This window comes from Pygoscelis adeliae, unplaced genomic scaffold (assembly GCF_000699105.1).
Source record: "Pygoscelis adeliae isolate BGI_AS28 unplaced genomic scaffold, ASM69910v1 Scaffold8, whole genome shotgun sequence".
In the NCBI taxonomy this organism is placed as follows: Eukaryota; Metazoa; Chordata; class Aves; order Sphenisciformes; family Spheniscidae; genus Pygoscelis; species Pygoscelis adeliae.
Window position 1 is genome coordinate 170524 of NW_008825260.1, and position 8465 is coordinate 178988.

At 38.3% G+C, this 8465-nt stretch overlaps 1 protein-coding gene across 1 annotated transcript in view; it reads left to right on the forward strand.

The window, feature by feature from the left end:
- The first annotated feature begins 6 nt into the window (after positions 1 to 6).
- The window catches only part of PLCL2 (phospholipase C-like 2), a 105026-nt gene continuing 96567 nt past the window's right edge, over positions 7 to 8465 (forward strand). The window contains exon 1 of the mRNA XM_009329506.1: positions 7 to 167. The gene's annotated coding sequence lies outside the window, so the exon portion shown is untranslated. The remainder of the gene's footprint in view (positions 168 to 8465) is intronic.

The window sequence follows — 8465 nt, forward strand, 5'->3', positions numbered from 1 at the left end:
CAGGCAGCCGGGTCTCCAACGGGGACTGTGCCCTAGCGGGAGCCGGCGAGGAGCCGGGATCAGCTCCTCCTGCAAGCCCGGAGAGCAGCAGCAAAGAGAAAGGATTTTCCACCAGTCAACAACGGGAAGGCAAACCTGGCATCCCCCGGAGGAGCAGCATAATTAAGGTAAGAGCGCTTGCTCCTCCCCATCGGGGTCTTGGCTCTTTCTCTGTGACAGAGACAGGGAGATGCGGGCGACAGATTTGGCTCACAGAGCCTTGGCTCTAGATGAAAGGATAGGCGGATTTTTTCTTTTTTTTTTTCCCCCTGTGGTGAGGGGACTTGATTTTTCCTTTGTCAGAAGTGGACAACAGTGAGAAGATGGCTTTATCCACATCCATGCTTGGGGGTTGGGAGGACATCATGTTTTGAGGTTTATTAAAACAGAAGGCTCCAACTCCTCTTGGAGCAGGGGAGAGAAACTAGCTGGCTTGTAAAAAGGCAACATGGGCACCAGCCTGGCAGGGAAAGACATGGATTACACAGTATCCTTGTTATTTGGGATGCACCTGTGCAGAGCAATTTAGTGGCTCCATTGGCTTGTGTGTGTGACAGGCACACAGCAGGTGATGAGAGATTCGGGATCTCATTGGGCTGGGGGTGGGAGAAGGTAGAATAGGGAGCATTTTTCTTGTTAAAAGTGACAGCTCGTTTAATAGTAGGCTGTGTTGTACTTCACCTATAGAAACGTCTTTATTTATGCTTGGCTCTGCATATTCTGAATGCTAATGTTTCAGCTTGAAAAGTAGGGGGAGCATCAATGGTAGAATGGAGATTGGGGAAAAAGGAATGGGAGCATTTTTTTTAATACAATTATTTATACAAATACAGTTGTTCTCTTTTCTTAAATCCATGGTTCCTGAGAGATGACACTTTGTCTTGGGTTAGCTTTCCCAACTCCAGTAAAAAGGTTGAGAGAACATAGAGAAATTACTCCATTGGTATAACGGCTGGTGTACTAGCCGGAAAATGAAGCACAACTTCAGGTACTTAAGAACTGAGTTTAATCAAGATCAGCTAGATCAAAATCAAGCTAGATTTGTTATCTTCTTAAATATTTATATGCCTCCAAAATCAGCGTATGAAGTTCTGTTGGCAGGATGATAGAAAAACACGTGTGGAAATTCAAGACTAGTAGTGTATCTCAAGTTGTGTTACCGTCTCCTGGACCTTGCTATAAAAACCAAGGGGAAAGCAAGGGCAGTCAGCAGTGGAACACATTTGACAGCCTGCACCCACCCTTCCTGTTCGAGCAGTGATGCTGGGCGTGTACGTGTGTGTGTGTTAAAGAAATTATAACAATAGACAAGGGGCAACTGAGCTTGGTGTTGGAATAACTTACTATATGCTGGATTTGCCAGGGATTTTTTTACAGGTCTGATATTCCCTAACGCTGTTTTGTTTCTTCTGTGGTAGCCCAAGAAAGATACTAGTGGTGTTTACAGTGTGTATCATGCCATCATACTACCTTGTAGTGTATGATTTGATTATACAGCAACCTTCTGCCTCTGTGGGGACCAAACAAGGATACAATACCTAGGGATTTGTGATATATTAAGATCAAGAAGCATGAGATAAGGAAATATGTTTTGGATTACATTTCATGAATACCTAAGTCAAGGTTCTTAGTTTCTACAGAAATGATAGCACTTTGGTATACAAAATTATTCAACTTTCTGGTATTATTATGGATGAATACCATTTTGCAAATGTGAGCAGTAATCTCTTTAGCTGCCAAGAACTGATTACTACAACTTTGTGTTACCGTTTGAATAATTATGACATGAGTGGAAAAATCTGACATCACTACATTTAAAGTTATGTGGTTTGTATTTATTTTAGATATGACTGTTTTAATACTTCTGGGAAAAATCACTTGTCTTCATACATACTGAATATTCTTCTGCCTGCTTAGTTCAGCAGTTCACAGGTAGTTTGAATCCGGTTGCGTAGGTGCCTAGTTTTTGATATGAAACCTTTTGGAAAATCTGGCATGAGTAGTAAACCTTAAGATGCTTCTTGTTGTCCGCTCTTGCAGAGCACAAGTCTGTAAAACAGCGTGGAAAAAGTAAAATATAATCTATTTTTGGAAAATGTTCCTGGAGTTTTAGTAACTTATGTCAATGATGTAAAACTGCTCTTAAAGAATATATGGAGTGACCTCAGGAAACAGGTCTGTGCCATGCAGATTTCACACCTTCGTGCAAAACACAACATTGTTAGTTGATCTGTAAAATGCACGTTTATGGAATATCTAATACTTTAAATGTTTTGCCTGCCGATTACTGTGTAGGCTTTTGAGTCATAAACAGAATTGACGTTTGAATAATAGTTCCAGTGGAGATTGCATTCTTTAGAACCACATGTTTGTGCGTGAAAATTAGGAGCACAGAAACGTATTTTATTTTGGTTTTAGTCTGTGCTTCCATTGGTTGTCTTATTTTCACAACTCTTCTCAGAGCAGTTGCTGCCTTTTTTTCCTTTCCTTTCTTACTTGCAGTCTCTGTTCTTTCTCTTTTTCCATATTTTTTTCTTTCTATTTTTATTTATTTTGTGCACCTGCATAATTTTGACATTTTCTTTATTGTTTGGTACAAAGAGGATACACTCTTCGAGGTTGAAGTGTCATCTAGGATGATGACAGGTGGTAGGGCCACTATTACTGGAAAAACTAATACGATCTTCATACCATGGTAGTTTACTTGGCCTTTCGCTCTTGTATATAAGCTGCATTTAGGCTGAAAGTGTTAACGGTTGTACCCTTCATTTGTAGCAATTTTTATGGAATAGCCTATTTCATTGCTTACCTTTGCTGAACCAAACTTGAGGGCTAGGGACTGCATATCTGTGTTTATAGAGACTTTTCCACTTTCTTAGTTTCGGTATTTATGAGATTCTGATTTTTCAGAGGTGATAGTAATGACACATTGTGCATTCATGGGATTTAGGCTCTTCAGGTACCTGATTTGTGTACTAATTTACGTACCACTTATTTGTATGTACTGGTTTTTTTGATCGCTATTTCGTTTTTCTGTAATATTTTCCTTGGTGCAACTAGCTATCATTTCCTAGAATGTAATTTCCTACAACAGTTCCTATAATATTCTGTAAAATGAATTTCCAGTGAGTCCATCTTGCAGTTCAAAGTGGATTTAAGCATCCTATGAACTTCTTCTCTTAACTGCTCCGACAGTTGGCAGCGGGCTTGCTTTATTTTTGTGTGAGGTTCTGCATCTTTCTTAAAGAGACTTCGAGGTGGCAGGAGTTTGAGAATCTTTAAGGTGGCAAGTGACTTGTGGTGTATATTTTTCCTTAGAGCTGCTTGCTTCCAGGGGTCTCCAATAAACGCTTACGGAACCTCACAGTTTGTCAAAACTATAGACCTAGACACAAAGAGATCCAGTGGGATAAATATGTCTTTATTAGGAGAGGTGTTACAGTAATAAAATGAGAAGAGATACACTTAGGAGAGACTGCAGTTATTTAGGAAGACAATGATGAGAAATAAATGGAGAAAGGTGGCTTGGCATTCTGTGAGCAGGAGTGTTCTTATCAACATATCTGGAAGCAAAGTCCAGGGGTTTTTTTTGCATATAGTAATACTGACCTCAATGTCAATAAATTTATTGGCTGATAACTTAAATTTTTATCTCCCTTTTTTATTCTGGGTGTAAACTGAAGCTTTCATTTTGTAAAGTCATGCACTTGCTGAGCATTGGCAACTCCTAAGTTCCAAAGTCTGTGAGAGAGAGGAACCAAATTTAGCAGGTAGATATTCTAGGGTATAATTTTCAGCAGAGCTTTGCTTTTGAAACTAAACATTCCCATATCTGTGTCTTTCTGTGACTGGGGAGTTCTACAGCATATGCATCAATATCTTCTTTTTTCTTATTAAAATGCCAGCATACATTATTCTCTCGTTCAATCTTCTATGATCTTTAGTTCATACTGTATACCTGTTTGTATCAGGTGTACAAAATATGAAATATGGGGAATGGTATGCAGTATTTTCTACCACTGTGATTGTTTTAAAGGCTTTAATAAAGCCTTTTGCATTCATGGTGAACTCTAAAGCAGTATTTTCAGTAGATCTTGGTTCTCTGCAGTCCTGAATTACCTTAAGCACGATGCCATGTTAGCAAGTCTTCATGGAGACCCAGGAATGCATCATACATGTTCAGCTTCTGTCTAAAAGGCTATAAAGGAGTTAAGTTGCTGGAATCAGTTTGAAGTATATGAAATTACCTGATTTTCAGTCATCTTTCATATTGGGGAAAGAAACCTGTGTAGTGATGCTGTTGATATAGATATATAGAGAGATAGATATGCATTTATGCCCAAGTAACTTTTCAATGTGCTGGACATTTTCAGGTAAACTTGATTGGGCAGTCACAGTCTCAAAGGTGCTAAGGCTCCTTAAGTTCAAAGAAAACAGCCATATAGAGGAAAGAAGGAGAAAACTAACGTGTAGTTTCTTTCTCCAGGGCCTTTCCCCTTGGAAACAAAAACGCTACAGTATGAGCTGAATTATTCCTAGTTACAGTAGATCTGTGTGGAAGAAAGACATGAATGTCCCAACAATAGAAGACATTTTGCTCAGAGCACACGTGTTAATTGACACCAAAATTGGCACCACAAAACCCCTATATATTTAGGAAACAAGGCTGTGATAGTTGCACTACTCCTACGTCTTACCTTGGGCAGGCTTTCAACTAGACAATTGAAGCACAGATTTTTCTGAGGAGCTGTTTCTGGATTTGGTTGGTTTGTTTGTTTCTTAGTTTCTTCTTGTTGATTTATGGTAGACTTGTCTCATCTCTTTGGTTTGTCTCTCATAGTATGAGAGATCTGAATGGCTAACTGCAGCTTCATAAATCCTGGAGCTTTCTTTTAGAGGATACTTTCTCTTTGGTTTGTTGGACTCTCAGCTAGACTATAGAAGGTTACCAGCACCTATTAGTATTTGTATTCCTCCTTCTTCATCCTCTACTACTTATTGGGTACTGGCTTCCTAATTTTTAAAAATATAATCTGTTTTTTAAAACAATACTTAACATCATATAGTAGCTCTCCCTAAATTGTGTTTTCTGTCATACAAAAGCTACATACCTTAGGTATTTGCATATAGTATAGTATATGTACATTATATATATATATATCAGGCATTTTACTAGTTGTTAAGAGTGATACTGGACTGGGATGTGTGTTATGTCACAGCCACTGAGTATGTTGTGCATTGCATTTGGTATATATTTTTATTTGCATTAGCACTTTCTGTAGACCACAGTAATCAAAATTTTATTTGGATATATGTAATACTACTAAAAAAAAAAGAAACAAAAGGTGTTTGTAGAAACAGATACATGGCAATGTTCACTTTACCCAAGTACAGCATGTAATTTAGCTAGCTTACTTACTATAGCCCATGAAGAGAAAGTATTTTTTGTGAAAGATGACTTGGAGCAGGAGCTTAATTTGGATGAATTTAGCTTCTCTGTCTTCTCTTCTGGAAGAGCTTATCTGTCTATTTCTGTTGACTGAGTAAGAGCTTGGCTAGTGTGAATAATAGCAACTCCTTCACCCCCTCCACCCCCAAATACCTAGAATAGCCACAAAACATGTTCAGTCTGTTCAGTGGTGAAAAAAAACAATTAATGGAATTTAAAAATCATTATGAATACCTGATGAGGTTTTTTTATGCCTATTATCAGACTTGATCAAAGATACGACTATTAGGGAAGTGATCGTGCCCCTGTACTCGGCACTGGTGAGGCCGCACCTCGAATACTGTGTTCAGTTTTGGGCCCCTCACTACAAGAAGGACGTTGAGGTGTTAGAGCGTGTCCAGAGAAGGGCAACGAAGCTGTTGTAAAGGGTCTGGAGCACAAGTCCTGTGAGGATCGGCTGAGGGAACTGGGGTTGTTTAGCCTGGAGAAAAGGAGGCTGAGGGGAGACCTCATTGCTCTCTACAACTACCTGAAAGGAGGTTGTAGGGAAGTGGGTGTTGGTCTCTTTTCCCAAGTAACAAGCGATAGGACGAGAGGAAATGGCCTCAAGTTGCACCAGGGGAGGTTTAGATTGGACATGAGGAAAAATTTCTTTACTGAGAGGGTTGTCAAGCATTGGAGCAGGCTGCCCAGGGAAGTGGTTGAGTCACCATCCCTGGAGATGTTTAAATAACATGTAGATGAGGCGCTTAGGGACATGGTTTAGTGGGCATGGTGGTGTTGGGTTGACGGTTGGACTCGATGATCTTAAAGGTCTTTTCCAACCTTAATGATTCTATGATTCTAGTTTAGACTTTTAAACTAGGAATTAGAGCAGTAGTCTCCTACCCATGGCTCACAGATATATATTGTTCCCATGATTTGATTGCATTCATGGAAGATTCAAAAATTTAAACGGAGACTGACAGGACAAGTTAATTGCATAGTTTCCCAGTCTTTGCTGGTCCATGGGTGATAATGACGTAGGTCTTTATATTACTCTCACTGACTCTATTAAAAAAAAAACCTAAATAAAATTTGCCGATTGCCTATCTTGAAGGGCCAAATTAACTTAAAACACATATTATAATACTAGTATATTGATATTAAAATACTTATCTTTGCACACAAATTTGGGATTTTGTTCAAAATTCAGAAATCTAAATATAAAATAGCAGGTAGATTTTGGGGAAGAAAGGTGTATAGTAGTTTACGTTTAATGTACATGGAGAAGAGGAAAATAGATAAGAAGCAGCAGTATATGTGCATTGAAGAATGCTTAAAAATAGGGCTGGAAGAGACCTCAAGAGGTCAGTCTACTCTGCTCCACTGCTCTGTTACAGGATCAACTGTTAATAAATGTCAGCATGATGCTCTTTGTCTTTTAATCACCTTTTGTTTGTGATCCTTCTATGCAGAACTGCTGGCTGATTATTCCTCTTTGTATATGGGCAAAAGCAATCATCTACACAGTTTAAAAGCTTGTACTTGTCCTACTGACTGCATTCTAATTATTTCAGATCATATCTTCAATGTGTCACGTTCTTTCTGATTTTAACTTCACATCTAACATGCATGCAACTCTTCCATCTTCAGGTGAACCGCCAGATTTAACTATGCTCTCATTTCCATCATACAATGATATATGTTTTTTTTTCATTAAATGATTGTAGTTTATGGGTTTTAAATATAAGTTCAAATTCTATACTCCATGGTTAAACTAGAAGTCAGTTATTTTTACTCTTTACTGCCTGTAAACTGGGCAATGTGATGTTGCAGAATCTAGTTCAGAAATCTAATTTATGACAAAATGTCTTTCCTTCTAAATATATTAAAATAATAGTAAGTACAAATTTATAATATACTTACTAGATTGCAGTGCCGGCATAAAAAAGGCTGCTTTGAAAGGGGCTGGTTTGTTTGTCTTTAAGGAGAGTAAGTAGTAAGTGTCATCTTTCCCTGTTTCGCAGTTGTGTTTACAAAGACTATCGTTACTGTTTTACAGTTGATTTTCACAGCTGGCGTGCCTTTTAAACATGGGGTAGTGCCATCACTGTACTTACTTCTCCCTGTGGTAGGAGATTATGTATGGAGCGATCCTTTGGAAGGGTATGTTGCCCATCTTGACTGCAGTACATCTCTTAATTTCTATTTAACTAGTTATTTTTCGAGAACTGTCAATATAGACTCATCTGTCCCTTGCTTCTGAAGAGGAGCATGCCTGAGTTCACCCACCTCTTGCCTTCTAGGCCTTGACCTTGCAAAACATCCATGTTCAAGACAGTGAAGAGTGCAATATAGCGTGTGACTGGAAAGCAGCGGTACTGAGGATCACAGTGTTAACTGGTGGAGCCTTGGGAAAGTTAAATAGATGTGATTCATTTCTGCCTCTCTGGGATTTCTTTTAATGTCATTTGACCCTTTGGAATAAGTAATAAAATATCCCTGAATACTTCAGATTGTATACTCTGTTCAGGGATCTTTTCAGATACCAAATGTTCATGTTCTGGAAATTGTAGTACATAGTTCATAAGCGCAGGCAGACAGGAAGTGCCTTTAAACAAACAAACAAACAAACCAGCCCCTTTTCAGAATAGCGGCTGAGAGTTTTATAAAACGAAAAACATGAAATACAAGATATTAAGCCAGATTTCCAAATTCACTGTAAAAATATTTAATAAAAGAAACTTATTTGTGGGTTTTATTTTGGTATAAGAAATAGGTATCTCACAAATATATAGCAGATAATTGATATTATGCATATTAGTGTCATGACTGTCCTAATATCTGTGCTAAAATTGCTGAAAATGGTTTGATATTTCCTCTAAATTATGAGATAATCAGTATTGCAGAAGAAAAAGAATTGCTGCTGTTTTGTTAGAAAGCACTTCCACAGAATTTTCAAGTTCTTTTTATGGTTGAGCTTCTGTGATTATAA